The sequence below is a fragment of the Condylostylus longicornis genome, unplaced genomic scaffold, assembly GCF_029603195.1.
Source record: "Condylostylus longicornis isolate FDR11 unplaced genomic scaffold, ASM2960319v2 ptg000048l, whole genome shotgun sequence".
Taxonomy (NCBI): Eukaryota; Metazoa; Arthropoda; class Insecta; order Diptera; family Dolichopodidae; genus Condylostylus; species Condylostylus longicornis.
In genome coordinates, this window is record NW_026578017.1 from 18,025,056 (window position 1) to 18,042,331 (window position 17,276).

General features: G+C 21.7%; 1 protein-coding gene across 4 annotated transcripts in view; it reads left to right on the top strand.

Annotated features, from left to right (window-relative positions):
• Positions 1–1,760: 1,760 nt before the first annotated feature.
• Positions 1,761–17,276, top strand: part of LOC129610717 (alpha-1,3-mannosyl-glycoprotein 4-beta-N-acetylglucosaminyltransferase B) — a 143,911-nt gene continuing 128,395 nt past the window's right edge. For 3 of the 4 annotated variants that reach the window (XM_055523378.1, XM_055523380.1, XM_055523381.1), the window contains exons 1-2: positions 1,761–2,222; positions 2,447–2,781. The gene's annotated coding sequence lies outside the window, so the exon portion shown is untranslated. The remainder of the gene's footprint in view (positions 2,223–2,446; positions 2,782–17,276) is intronic. The other variant, XM_055523379.1, reaches the window with a different exon arrangement.

Here is a 17,276-nt window from a genome sequence, read left to right on the forward strand (position 1 = left end):
TTTTTTGTTTTTTTTTTTGGAAGTGAATAGGGAAATAAAATCGAAATAAGTAAGTGCAAATTGAAAAATTGAAAAGATTTTATTTTATAAGGCTAAGTGAAATATTACGCGGTCTTCGAAACAAAAGAAATTAACAAAGACCTTTAAAATTTTTACCAATCTTCATGCTTTCTTCTTGTTTCGCTCTAAGAAATATTAGAGTTTAATATTAATTGTTTTAAGAGGCGTTACTTGGGGCTCATCAAAAGCTTTAAATTAAGGTACTACAACTTTCAAAATTTCTTTACTTGAGCTTTTTCCTGTTGTTTCTTTTGAACGTGACAATATTTGTGCAACACTTTCAATTTACAGATTGCACAGAAGCTGTTAAGTGGAAAAGTGAAAGAGATAAAGGTTTCTTAGATTACTACGAGCTAAACAAAACTATAACTAAAGTTCTTGGCTCCCTATCCTTAATGTCATTCTTTCTGAGCTGAAAGATTTCTTAAAATATATCATCTGCGATGACTATTAATCTTCTATTGTTAATGTTCAATATATTCTATTGATGTGAAAATTTAAGGTCTTTTGTTATTGGCCCATTTTTTTTGAACTAAGATTTACCATTGTACTTATGATACTGATTGTTGTTTTCTGTTTAACCGACCAAATCTGTACGAGATATTAGAATTCAGAATACATTTATCTTTTTATGTTTTGTGTTCTAATAATTTTAAAAATTTCAAATAGTTAAATAAAAGCAAAATGAACTATTCATTTCTTGATTGCTGTAAATAAATACAAAAACATGATTCTAAACTAAAATTAGTCTTAATATTTCCTATAAAAGTTTTTTGGAAAACCTTTTCTTCATTGGAATTGCATCGAAAATATGGTATTACTCTTGCAATTAAATTTAAATTTTAAGGTAAGTAATAAATTTAATAAAATAATATATATTATATTGTTATGTCACAACATCTTGTGTGTGATTTAGAAAATAAATTGTAAATTTTCTTCATCACACCGATTTTTGTTTTCTCAAAAACTAAATATTAAAATACATATATTCAAAATAGATATACCATAATATAAACGCATTCACAATAATAATCATATAACGTAAATAACGTCCTTCGTCAAACGAGTATATCCTTTCGATACTCGTTTCTTCTAAAAACAAATTTCGAATGATTTATTTTTGACCGTTTTACACTAGTATTTTTTACATGTGTATTATACATATTTTTTTTTTTGTTGTAAATCAAAAATGTTTTAAAATCAAAATATATTTCCAACAAAATACAAAATCGTTGCCAAAATGCATGTATATTAACTGTTATAACTTAATATTATAGATACATAACAATATTTTTATGTAACTACATATTAAAATAAAGTTGTATAATACCATGGTTTCTCTGAATATATTGTGTATTTTTAGTCAAAATGTTGGTAACAGGTTGTTTAATTAAAATTCAATTGTATAAAAAGCTTTTAGATGCGCATATGTAAAAATTGTTGTTGTTCTTTTTATTTTCAATATGAAAACACAAATGTATGAGTCATACCGTTAAAGTTTTTATTAACGTTATTCAACAAAAAAAAAAGACAAGAAAAAATTTCTATATAATTTTGTTTATGTATTACCTCAATCATACATATTCAGCAAATCATAAAAACTTTTTTAGAGTAATTATTATTTTTCATGCTCACTTTTAAAATAGTTATGTCGTGTTGCTTTGTTCTTTCAGATGTAAAAAAAACTTGAAACCGGATAGTTAAATAAAAGTGTAGATGGAAAATCTATTAAATTCAAAGAAATATTAAAAGATGAATTTTGTTTACTGTTTTGAAATTAAATTCTTTTTATGTTTTTATGAATAAATATGAATTTTTAATATGAAAAAATAATTTATTTATTAATATATGTAGTTCTGTACATGATAATAAAATAATTCAAAGATAAATGTTAATATAAAATATTTTTTATTAAAAAGTCAAGATAGAGAATACAAAAAATTGAATGCGAAAAATTAAGTAATGTATTTTATGTATAAAATTTCTACATAATATTATATTTATATAAAAGCTCAAAAAAAATTTCACCACCGTTAACACCCTTAAAGAATACAAAAATAAAGAAAAAAATAAAAGAAAAAAAAATGGAGTTAAATACGAGTATAACCTCAAAATTTGCGCTAATAAACCAAGGAATTTTTCTTTAAATTTTTATATTATAGGTATAAATATTTTTTTAATTATTTTTCTAAATAATTTTAAATTTTATTTAGTTACTGTAAAAATAAAAAAGTTATATATGTATGTATAATAAAATACAATATAATTGTAAATTAGTTTCAAATTGCAAATTTCATACAATAACAAAATATTTATCTGTTTTACATATGGGTACCCAAGCATTGAAAATTTATCTTTAATATTAAATTTAATTTAAATATAAAAGGAAAAATTTAAGATTGAAATAATATTATAACAGTAATACACAAAAATATAATATATGAAAATATAAAATGAACATATAAGAATATTGATGTTATACACATATATTATAATCAATCAATTTTTAAGATAGACATTAGAGGATTCGAGTGCATTTTTCAAGGACTTTTTGTTTGAAAGGAAAATAAAAAAAAAAAACAGATTTTTTTTTTTTCTTGATCGATTTTAACTTATGTATACATACAATATTATATTGTTAAATGTACATACATATGAGTACATGTAAAAAGACATATGTTTATAATAATAAATCCTATTTAAAAATAGGAATGAATAAAGGTAAATATACTTAAAACAATATTATAAAAACATTATACTCGTACCATATTACATTTTGAATATAAGTATATAGTAAATATATATATATGTATTGTATATTTTAAATTAATTTTGTTACATTCTAAGTATATTTTTATTTTATGATATATTGTTAACAATTTTAAATGAGATTTAAATAATTTTTGTAAAGAAAATATGCAATATGTAACTTGTAAATGTAAAAATTATTTAATCCTTTTCAAATTATAAATATACATAATGTTGTAATGAAGATAATAGGTCAAGGTATAGACATATGATGGGCAATACAATATAGGTAATAATATTTCTTTAACGTTACAGAAAATAAATTTACATACTTATTTCTGTGTTTCTTTAGTTATACTCAATGTCTATAAACAGTAAAAAAATTGAGATACTTAGGTTTGATGTTTACCTATTACAACTTTTTTCATTACAATATTCTACTTTCTATTTATATTTATAAAAATTAATGACAAAAATCTGGAATATATTTTACTGGGTCTTTTGAAATTCTATTTACTTATTTCCCATTTATAAAAGTACAATATGTATACATTAAAACAATATTCGGAAACAAAAAAAAAAATTCTGGAAAAAAAATTTAATCAGGTTATTTGCTATTTTATTGCTACATACATATATAAAACTAATATTAAAAATTCTTATTTGAGATTTATGAATTCAAATTTCTAAAGTAAATTATTGATTAAATTTATCAGTAAAAATTTCATATATTTATTTTGTGATTTAATTCAAAGTATCAAAAACAAAAATAAATTCAGAAATTATAATTACGAGTACATACTAATAGGGAAATATAATTTACTTATAGTTTTTAATTTCCGAAAAATTCTTTCTTTCGTTTTTTGTTTCATCTAGGCTCTAGACTCTAGAGTCTATTTCAATTTGACATCTTTAGAATTAAATCTAATATTTCTAACATTTCAATAATCAGGTATGTAAAAAAATATATCAGTTTATGTTAAGATTTAACAAAAAGTAATTCCTTATTAAATATAAATAGAATTTTAATTGGTTTTTATTTTATATCATATTTTTGAGGAAATAAAAAATTGAGCATGGACTGTAATATTTTTATAACACAATTGACAACACTTTTTTTTATTCTAACTAATTCTTTGATTAATAAATTTCTACCTTTAATAAAATTAATAAAGTACCTTAATTAGATACAAAATATTAAATGTTAAACAATTATAGTAAGTAATGAAAAAAAACTCATATCAGACTAACTAATGAAAGTTTTTTCCCACGAAACAATTAATTATTTTAATTAATTAATATTATTTTTTAGATAGTGTAGTTTTTAAATGGAAGAAAAAAAAATGAATTTAAATTGTTGAATATACTTAAGTAGACATATTAAAATTAATGCATAATTAAATAAAATTAAGATATTCAAATTATTTTTATTAATACATGCCAATTGCTCTACATATTCATGCCTAAAATAGTAAAAGGTTTTTCAATGAGATTACCGAAATTTGTTACTTAAAATAAAAAGTAGAGATTTTTTTTTGAGTTAGAAGTACATAATATTGTGAAATAGAAAATTAGTAGGATGGTCACCTCGGAGGTCTTGATGTTAAAATTATTCGTGAATAATTTTTGAATTGTCTTATAAATGAAACAATATTTGTAATAGCAGAACGGTTAGTAAAAATTGCGATAACAGAAAATTTATTTTATTAAAATTAATAATCAATTTTCAACAATTAAAATACTATAAAATCTTATTTAATATTTTTTTAATACACTTCCATTAATTTTGCATTAGACTGTTTAAGATTAAATTTCTCCATAATGAAATTTTATATCTTATACCGAATGAAACCGACAAAAAGACAATAATTTAATTCTAATAGCTTAAAATCAGGATACTTGAAAAACTTGTTACCATCATATTAAAAATTATACAAATACTAATTCTTATATTATTTATATTCTACCTAAATATCATTTGTATATATAGGTTTTGAAGAATGCAAAAATATTTTGAAATTTTTATACATAATTATATAAATATAATATAATATATTTGCATGTGTATTTTAGTTTTATAATAAGAAATAGTATAATATGCATATGTGTGTAATGCGCCTATTTTTGCATTTTAATATAAAATTTTTGCAAAAATTAGTGTTTATAAAGCATGATCGAATACAAAAATAATTTAACAAGTAAACAAATTCTATAAATATTAACTTCTAAAGTTTTTATTACGTTTTTATATAAAATTTAAAGACGATAAAATATAAAAAATTCTACTCACATACCATTAATAAATATTCTTAGTAAGGGACTATTGTTAGAATAAAGATTTTTGAGTAGAAGAAATTCTTAATATTTTATCAACTCGTTGAAACTAGACTAAGTATGAACGTTATAGTATTCTATATATTTGACATATAATAAATCGTAAATAAAGTAAAAATGGCAACAATAATGCAAACTAAGTAAAAAAAAAACACCTTTTACTCTAAAAAAGTCATTTAATCTGTTTTTGTTTTTATATATTAAAAATCTTGCATTTGAAAGTCCCCAGTATTTATCAAAATAAAGTTCTTTTTTATTAAAAATATACATATGTATGTATGTAATAATGATTTGTATACATTTATTTGTATACATACGGAATTATATATAAATACTTTTTGTTTATAGAAAACTGATTACCGTCTTAATTTTTATCGACTACCCTGTATATAAAAAGGGAAGTATTGTGATCGCATCATATTTTGAGTTTCTGTTCTATAACGAGTTTTATTTTGCTCACTATTTGAGAAAAAATATGAATAAATTGCTTTTAGCGATTTATCTATCTGTACCCTTATGTACATCAGTTTTGGTTAAACTGTTATGCATGCATAAATCTTTCAAAAGTAATGAATCACTTTACACCGAATTCCATCCAAATATAAAAGAATTTGCTTCAAATTTTACATATATGTCTTCTCTGCTTTGTTTATTGAATGAACAAGAAATATTTTTTGAGAAATTGAGAGGTAGTGATTGAGTTGTACCTATTTAGAGCATATTTTAAAATTTTCATCAATTCTTCTGAAAAATTTTTCATTTTTCGGAAGAATGATGAAAATAACTTTGCTGGTTAAAGAAAGAGTGTCAGTACGAGTGTTTTGATCATAAAAATATATCACATTTGAATTTCAAAATAAGTTTATCTAAAACATTTTTATCTTTGAGTGCAATTCGTTCATCTATTAACGTAAATTTATTGGTGCTTATATAAATATCATTCGGGAAAATACATTCTTATGATGCGGTCGGATCGATCATGTGCCATGCTACTCACATCATACTTCTATTTTTTTATTATTATGAAAAATAATTTTATATGACAAGAAATGAATCAGTTTACTTAAAGGGAAGGAAAAATTAGTATTCTAAAAAAAAATCAGCTAGCTAAGCTATTTATGTATCTATATATTAATGACATTTAATAGTCATGCGCAATTGTAATTTTACAAAATTTATTAATTTAATTGTTTTTCGCATGTGTTATAAAAGTAAATTATAAAATGATGAAGATGTTAATTTTGATATACTATTATACAAGTATGTATGTAAGTATTTAGTCAGAATTGTATCATTTATTGTTTTTTATTCTAGGCAGCAGTGTAGGTACATAATGTGTATGTAATGTATGTATGTCGTATATATAAAATTTTTAATTATGTATTTAATAAAAAAAAAAATAGGAATAAAGTTTTCTTAAATTTATTTTTATTGCTTTTCTATATAACAAACTTCTATATATTTTATATAACAAACAAAAAAAGCGGTTCTTTTCTTGAGTATAAATACAGCAGTATGTATCAATAAGGCAATTAATGTGTATAATTTTATTGTAACAGTGCCTGGTATTTATGTACATAAATACTTTTTTACTCCTACGGGCGCGCTACAGTTTTAGCGAATGTAAATGTTAGAGATCTTAGCCGTTTTTTGAGAAGTTCGGCCTGTTTCAAATAAAAAAGAGAGATCCGGCGGTAAAAAAACGGGATTAAGTGGCCCAAGTGTACTCTCCGTAATATAACATATGCATATACAGTATATTGTAATATTTGACAGCATATACATTAAAAAAAAAGCCGAAAGAATTTTAGAGTCTTAAAAGTTGGAATTTACTTCTTTGAATAATATTACGTAGTTTAACAGTTATACTCGTAATTACTTCATAGTCCGAATCTTTTTGTATTTGTTCAAATGGTTTTTTTTTCAATAGTATTTTTCTTGAACAAATTTTATGCTACTCACATTAAGTATTAAATACAATTCAAAAACTAATGTACATAATTATCTATATATTTTAGTATTATAGCAGGAATATTGTAATAATTCTGGTACTATCATAAACAGTTTACTCTTAATTCTACTCTTTAACTGGGAAATAAATTTATTAAAAATAATAAAACGAAGATTGCTGCAAACTTATTTGCGTCAGCTATTTTTCTTATATATCAAAATACAATGTATAGTTACCTATCAGTGTACAGTCTTTATTAAATAATAAACCATGTAATTAAGCAATGATTTGTTTTACAACAAGCATCATACAAAATAAGATCAATATCAAATAAAGTATAAGTATTTAAAATGTCCTTTCTTTTTCTAATGTATAATGCAATAACAAATTTTGTATTTAAATTATATACATTCCAAAATTTATAATTAAGCTTATTTCTAAGATGAATCAGATTTAAAAATTGTGTTAATGCAATATGGAACTTAAAACAATTTTTAAATTTAAGAATAAGTTTCTATACAGTTTCTACAGTTTTCTTTTGTATATATATTTTATATTTATCATGACCTCTATATTCTAAATTAAATCTGGAATATAATTATTTATTAAAATTTTGAATATGATATGAACGTAAAATTCAATAATAATTTTTCAACAGCTATAATACACACATATATATTATAAAATCTTATTTATTCTTTATTTTATTGTACTTCTATTAATTTTGCATTCGACTGTTTAAGATCTCGAAAAGAAATTTTATTTACATATGTATATAAAAATAGGAATTAATAGTGAAGATAAAGCCATGAACATATATATATGTGTGTGTATAGAATAGAAATATATAGAAATACATACATATGAATGTGTATTAATATGTATATATACATATATATATATGTGCTATAAATAAAAACTTTTGAATTCCCATTATTATTATTATCATTATCATTATAATTTTTATTGGCCGCTATATAACATAAAATAAAAAATTGTATTCATTAAAATACTTTTCATTTTATTTTTTGTTTATAACAATGAAAGTGTGACCAAAATGTATTATAATTATTTTGTTATATACTTCTCAATTTATATAATATTATGTACGGTATAGGAATATACTTTATAGATACACGTACCTTATTAGTACTTTAAGATTTTGTATGTACATACAGTGTTACAACAGTCGAATTTGATTTTGTATAGACTGTATGTATTTTTCATATACTTGAATTATTAAAAACAAGAAAAAATTTCTAAAAAAAGAAATAATGATTGTTTTTTATTTTAGAAATTTTCAAGTTAAGAAAAAGCGAAACAAAATTTAGTTGTTTTTTTTTTAATTTTTTATTGATTAAGATTACATAATATTAAAACTTGAATTAAATCTATATATGTGAGTATATATGTATGTATGTGCTTGTGCATAGTAGAAAATAGAAGTCAATTTTATCAAAATTTAATAAATTATTCTTCTGTTCAATAGAGTATTAGAGCAATTCAAGTTTTTTGTTTTGTTTTTTATTATTTAAAAATTGTTATACATACTCGTATTTAAGAAATTATAGATTTGCAATTATAGGTATATAAAAAGTTGTATTTCATGTTATGACACTTTGATTCTTACGTTTTCAGTCTACATTTCCCATTTTGAATAAATAGAGTATGTTAATCTGTTATACACATTTTTAATATCGAAATACAATGTTTTATATTGCAAGATGTAGTGAATTTTATTTAATTATAAAAATTTAGTAATAATTATCAAATTTTTATTATGCCAAATTTTGAGCATATTTTATGAGCTTACAGCTAAAAACAATTCTATTAAAAATGTACTATTAGAAAAGGGTTATAAATATTAAAGACCCTATTTAAAAATGTTAAAATCACTATGCAGTAAAATTGCAATTCGAAAAATAATTTTTGGAAATATGCAATTTGAAAATCTAGATTTTGAGAAAAAAACATAAATATTAAAAATGAGTTTTTGATTCAAATTAATATTTGAATGATTTAATTATGATGTGATTGTATTAAATGTTTTAAAATTAATATTTTATTGGAAATAAGTAGGAATGTGCTGTTATCATTACTGATGATTGCATTTCTCATGAACTTAGCTATATTAAATTTATTTATATCAAAAAATATTAATGTATGTACGTATAACAAGATCTTTACTAAACTTTATGAAGAAAATGTTTAAGTAAAAAATTAAAAATTAAGGCAAAGTATTTTCAGATGTGCATACACATACATGTATATATATGTAAATATGTATATATTAGCTTTTTTTTACCTTTATGCGTGCAAATATGTAAGTATATATATATAACATTTTTATTATTTTACCGCGTTTCTATTATTCTTAGTTTGGTAGCAAAATATGTCAAATAAAGTTTGGTGCAGCATTCATACAGCACTAATAGAATTTAATATTCATATTTCATATATAATATGTATAAAAATAATTAATATATACCAAAATTATATATATACTTTATATTTTAATATAAATCATATTGTGTATTTATTATACACCTATACATATATTTACATATTCATATCTTCAAGAAATAAAATAAATTTATTCAACCGCATTATAATTTGTGTAGGAAGCGCTTTAAATTTTATGTGCATATTTATATTATGCAATTATATATAAAACTTTATGAGAGTATATAGTTAATTAAAGGCTATATATAATATTGTCATCAAAATAAGTATCAAAAATTAGCTTAGAATATAAATGCAGTGATTTAGTTAGAATATAAATTTTTATTGCTATTTAGAATTTACGAAAATCATTATTGGCGCAGATATGAGCAAAACACTTTATTTTTGTTTAAAATTAGTACTAATTCCAACATACTAAATATATTTATATTATTATAATATTAAAAAAAAAAAACTTAATTTTTAGCGTGTTAAATTTAATTTTATTATTGTATTAATTAGCGATTGATTTATAATTAAATTGTTTTAATTCTTATCAATTCGGGTTTAAACAAGTTTATACCATGTTTATAACATACGAGGTCTATTCTATATTATAATTTGAAAGTAAATTAATTAAATATAGAAAAATGTATTAGGTATATTTTTGTTTTTGTATATATAGGAGAATGAATGTTTTGGTTTATATTTTTAATTACATTGATTAAATTACCTAAACCCTTGATTTGCTTTGCAAGTTTACTATAATAAGTTACAACTAGTACATTTTCAAATTTTTGCCTAACTTTTGTATAATTTAAGTATTTTTTCAGCTTATTAATGAATATGTTGTTATTTATGTTTTATGTATTACTTAAGAATAAAATAAGTATAGGCTGATTCAGAAACATATATAAGAATATACAAAATATAGGTTAGACAAAGATAAGTGCCAATCTCTCGGATTTCTAAGATACACGGATTTTAAGAAAATTTTCACATACCTAAGTTTTTTTTGCTTACGTATAACTTCTACGCCAATAAAGAAATAAACTTTAAACACACAGTTTTTGAAAAGGCTAATAGATGGCTTAAAAAATTAAGGTACCACATAAATTGATTTTTAATGCGCTTTCGGAATTACAAGTTTTTTAAAATTTTGAAAAATTCTAATTTTTTCTACTTTATTTTTTTCTTTCTGTTGTTCTTACGAATTAAATAGCTTAAAACATTTTCTCACAGAATACTTTTTGCGTTATTTAAGTTTTAATTTAATCCATAACACGCTAAAAAATCTTTTACGGCCCAGGAGAAAAAAAAATTATTTCAATTTGAAGATGTTAAAGCCTTGAATGAAACGTGTAAACTGAAATAATTACCACTATTTTTGCTTTTAAATGCTCTAATTCTCAATTTATATCAATTTTTGAAAAGTAGTTGACATGTCATGATGCCGAATTGTAAGGAACAAAACTCATGCAATTTTGTAATGTGCTTTTATAAACATTCAAGTAGGTCTAACGAACAAATACTAAATTTTATTTACTTATTAAAAAATATGAAAAACCTACGAATGCAATTTAAAAGTACTTTTGTGTCAATTACAGTATAAATTTTATACTATTCCCTCCGTTACTATAATATGATTTACGGATTATTTACAATACAAAATTCTGTCTTTTGAATATTATTTATATATTTTATTTATATGCAAATTTATTTAATTATATTTGATTACATTTAATATTAGTACAATTGTATATTATAATATTCTAGCTTCATTTAAATTATTTAATTATTTAGTTAAAGTAAATCAAATAACTAGACCAAAATTCTTTTGTGTTATATATATTTTTTTTTTTCAAAGTTCGTGACATAAACTCGTTTATAATTTAAATCAATTTAATTGGTAATTACGATTGTCAATTACATAGTTTGAAATTTTGTTTATATAGTAATTTTTCGATATAAACTTTTATTGTATAAAATACCATATGCCTACAGTACATGCATACATACTACTTATACATAAGTCATAAATATTTTATGAAATGCAATAACAGATATATTAGACTCTTTGAATGTATTTGTACGTTATGAGTCCAGGTGTACTCTATTTCAAATTATAAGTTAATCAACCATTGTACATTTATGGTTGATTACTTTTATATTTTGACCTGATAAAAAGTAGAGAAATGAACTTGAATTTATTTTTTTTTTTAGAAATTTCTAATAACTAAGAATAAAATATTTAAATATTATTTACGTAAGGGAGAAGCCCGTAAGTGAAAAGTACCGTGTTAATATTATAGTAAGTTGTTTTTCAATTTTGTTTTCAAGTTTTACTTTTATACATTAAAATAACTAATTTTTATGACATTAACAAAAAGGTAATTGAATATAAATGAAAGAAAGCAAAAAAAATATGAATTATATTTGAATATTATAGATTTTTTTGGGTGAGAAATATTGAATGTTATCATGAAATTTAAACTCAGTTTATATACTTATACTAAATTTTCATTGGTAATTTTGATTTCATTGGTAATCATTATATCTTTAAGTGTGTGGCGGAATCAATAAAATATGTAGTAAATTGACTATAATTTTTGAAATTATTAATAAATTACTTAAATATATTTTGGGTCATTAAAATCTGATTCAAAGTCGTTATATTTAGGTTCATGATTTTGTTTTGATTAATATTATAGCGATAATTTTCATATGAACATTCTAAATAGATTTAAAACTTTTATACTTACTTTTTGGATACTAGATTTGACAAATCTTAATATTTCTAACAATTTAACATTTAAATTTGAACAAAAATTTTTTATGCCGATTATATTCATTAATACAAGATCAAATGTATGTGTGTATGTATACAAAATATAATAAAAGGCAAAAACGGAAATACATTTTCGCATTTTCAGAATTTTTTATAGTGAAATTCAAAAACAAAAACAATATACGTACGTAAACGTATGTACTTACGTCATATTTACGTGATTTACATATTAAAACATCTTACAATAACTGGGTACATATGTTGTCAAGAGAATTTATGGTGTGATTCATAACAAATGCGAAATTTTTCATAATAAAGTTGTTAAAAATACTTCAGCACAAAATTATTTGCATAACAAAATTTATTTAAATTATAATATTCGCAACTATTTAATGGTTTTTTTTATATAAGTCTAAAATAACATTTTTAAATATTTCATTATAAATAATTGATAAATCTTCTGGTTATAAATATGGGACCAAGCGCGCAAGTGATTATAAAGAACACAGATATTTCGTATTTTACTTATATATTTTACTTTATAATATCTTATACTTTATTTTTCAGTATTTAAAGGAATTCGGAAATCATATTCAGTTTAGGGTGAAAGCTTCTACTCATATAAATATAAACATCTTTTACTATCGGGTAATTTTCCGATTACTTTGATATTTTATCATTATTGTATGTTAAGAAAATTAACATAATATTTTGGTCAATATTAATCAACTGCTTCCTGTAAATGACTGGTTATGTCATTTAAAAATTTCTTACCTTTATAGTCACCATTGTTCTGATGTATTCGTGAAAGCGTTAACTTGCTCCTATGTAAATTGCTGTTATGAATTACGATTTAAATTAAATACTTATCCAAATCATATCTGTAAAATTTTTGTATTCTGTTTAAATTAATGTTTATAAAATAATTAATCTCTCTATTTAAAATAAAATTTAAAAACAATTACATTAATTTTCTTTCTCAGAATTTTGAATATTTCGATAATAAAAATTATAAATTTATTATATTAACATGTATGTAACGTGTTGAAAATTTTCTTATATCATCTGAAAATAATAATAAATTTTTAAAAATTATTACTTACGTAAAATACGTAAGTAATAATAAGTATATGTATATATGTACATAGGTATAAATTAAATATATACAATTGTATATAATTGCATAATAATCTAATATTATAAGTACATTACGAATGTTTACAGCTATTATGAAAGTAACTTATAAATTTTACCATTAAACAATTATATGTACCTACAATTCACCTGTAATTAAGTAATATACCTATATTTCTCTGTACGTAAGCCGTAACTGGCATATGTAAGTATTTGCTTACTATTTTTGTTAAATATTAAATAAAATATTTAAGAAAGAAAAATAAAAAAAAAATAAAAGATTAAAGTTGCTTGCTTGCACATTTGTTCAATTGTCACCTGAAATCGTTTGTTAACAATGTTTTATTATAATAACTGATTTATATATAGATATTCACATATGACTGTATGTATATATGTACATACACATTAATATTTATTTTATTTTTATTATTGTTATTATGTAATTTTAATAAGTAAATAAGTTTTAATGCCAAAATAAGTTTTGTTTTTTGAATATTTCGTTAGTTACAATAAAAAAAATAAGTACATAGAATAATCAAACTGTTTGTTAACTCTTTATACATATATATAAGTATGTGTATATAAAGCCGAACTTTTAGATTTAATTTATTATTGAGAATTTCAGTATGTACATATGATTACCCACTTATAAGTATTTACGTATACAAACATGTTATATGAATGTAATAAAGCAAAATGAGATACGGATTATTTGCCTTTTTTTTTTGAAAAAATATGAAAGAAAAGATTAATGCTTTAACTTGTGTGCTCATATTTTAAATATTTAAGTTGGGCAATTGACTATGTTTACATAATACTTATTATGTTAAGTGGGTCTATGTATATATACATATAAATAAATGATAAAAGAAAAATAAATGTTTTCTTTTAAATATTTATCATTTTTGTAAATAAGTGAACACAATTATTATTACTTTTTTTTCGGGATTAACTTTTTTATGATTCTATAATGAAAAAGAGATAAAGTTCTTTAAAGAGAGAAATTGGCATATTCAAAGTGTAATGAAATTGCACTTGAAACGGTAAGTTTGCTTTATTTAGATCACTGTGAATTATTTAAAAAAAAATAAGAGTTTCGGAAAAATAGCAAATATAAGAATTATTTTCGTTACAACAATTTTGGTAATTTCATTTTTCCTATTAGATACATATAAGTTATACAGTATTTTATTTTTTTGTTCATGGGAAATTTCGACTTACTTATTTTAGTATTTTTCCCAAAAGCTAATACTATTTTACCGATTTTCCTAAACTCTTTATTAAAAAATTAACGTAAAAAATGTAGTTACTATGTTTTTATTCTACCTGGTCTTTTCTATGACAGATGTATCATTTCGTAATATTAAGTATACGGGAAAATGATAACTAACTTACATATTCAATTTGCATTCTCAACTCGATTTTGTTTGCTTTATTACTATCATTTAGCTTGGGGCAGCCGAATTTTATTATTACACTAGAAAACTATTAAGATAAACGAAAACAAAGACAATTATTTTTTTTTTTTGAATTTTTTACAATACAAAATTGTTAGTCGTATTAATGTTACCGTAAGGTTTATGCTAAGCATACAAAACTTATTTTTTTTTATAATATTTGACTTGTGTCCAAAATAAATTAAAAATTCTATCGTAAATATTTAAAGAACATAATATATGAACTATAAACTATTACATATGTAAGACAACATTTTTAAAAAATAATTTAGGTTGCCTAATTATTTTAAAAAATAATTAGTGAAACCTATCCTTCTGATTCGAGTAATTTGAAGGACCGCCGGAGTGAGTACTTAGTTCCAAAGTCTTCAATTCTTCTTCTTTAACTAATTTTTTTGACGGCCATGATCGTCTTATTTCGAATGTACATACATATAATTTCAGATATTTGTAGAACAAATTCATTTTATATATGGAGTGTATTTATGTCAACTAAATGTGCTTCTTATTACATAATTATTATTTACTAGTCTTATTATACATATAATCAAATTTTCTTACATTTTATTCGCGAAATGCATGCAATCACATTCATTAATTTATTGTTAGTGAAAATTATTTCAATAGGTTTGAGAGTTAAAAGGTAAAGTATAGTAACTATAATTGTTTATCAAAATGAAATTTAACGATAAATTAATGCGGTAAATTTTTGTTAAATTATTTGTTAGATAGTTAGATGTAGTGGTATTCTAATATAAGTATGGCTTTTGAACTAAAAAAATAACAAAACTTAATATTTTCATACAAATATACATAAGTATATAATATAATATGTAAATAAGTATATGGGAGTTCATATTTGCAAACTAAATTATTTCCTTATTAACACTGTAATCCTTATACATATAAATTATTTTCTTATGCAATTAAAATTGAGTACTTATTTGTATATAAGCATACTTTGATTTAGGAGTTGATTAAAGTCTTTATATATTTATAATGCAAATATGCAATTATCTCATTCATATACAAGAATAATAATATATTATTATGTAAATATTTAAATTACGCGTACACAATGATTGTTGTATAATATTCAATATTTTAAAATAATAAATTTTAAGCTAAAAAGGAAAAAAAAGCTAAATCCTCTTCCACACTATATGTATGTAAATATTATAGGTAAAAAAATGCTTTTATATGTGTATGACATGCATATATATAAGTACTATAATGTTTAAGATACTTTCAATAAGTGTATGTATTTGTGGTATAAAAACATAGCTTTATTATCCTCATCAATAAGTTATTTTTTAAAAGCATTCTTATAAATTATAGAATTCTTTATACTGTAATCAGAATTCATTTCTAGTAATGTTCTATATAATATACTTGAGTGGTTTTTCCTTCTTTTCCTTTTTATTGTTAATAAAACATTAAAATAGTATAGTAAAAAGAGTATTTTCATGTTTAGAGACAAGGAGCGAAAAATGTAACAGGATGTAAAATACAATATTACGAGTAGCTATATCGTATATAATTTATTTATGTATACAATATGCTTTTTCTTTACTAATATATTTGTAAATGAAAATTTTGTTATATTACAAAAAATGTGCCATGCAAATTATAAGAAATTTATTATATCAGTAGTAGTTAAAATATTTCTCATTCTGTTTAAGACATTTGATGAAAAATGAGTCTAAAAAAAATTTTAGTAATTCTTACAGTAAGACTAATTTATGTAAGCTGACCGATTTTCGATGATATTTTTGAATCAGGACACTTGCCAGAAAGGCCAACTTTAGCTTCAAATGGTTTGGAATTGAGATATGTCTGGACCGTCATTTCATCACTCTGCTTCAAGGGTATCATCGATTCTTGCACAGTTTGTGTTGTAAAAATTTGATAGTAGAACATCTTTTTTTATGAAAATGATTAAAAGAAGAAATCTCATAACAATAATTAAATCAAACCGAAATTTTAGTTGTGTTTTGTGATTTGCCTCAGATTTACAGCTTGTCGCATTGTTTTATGACCCTCTTCGATTTTATTTATTAATAATTATTTCTATAATCAATTTTGCAAATGTTTTTATTAGCATATCACTAATCAATATTAAAAATTTTGCATGTATCTTAAATGAAATTCTTTTACAAATTTCCGAGCCAAAAATTTAGAATCACTATTCTATTGTACCTAGTTTTTGTTCTTATGTACAACTTTATGTCATTTTAACGCTAATACAAAATGAATTTGTTATTTTTTTATGGGAAATAGAAAATGATTTATTAGAAAAGAAAAACGTAGTCAAAAAAAGAAGAAAATGAAAAAATACTGAATAAATTAAGTAAATAAA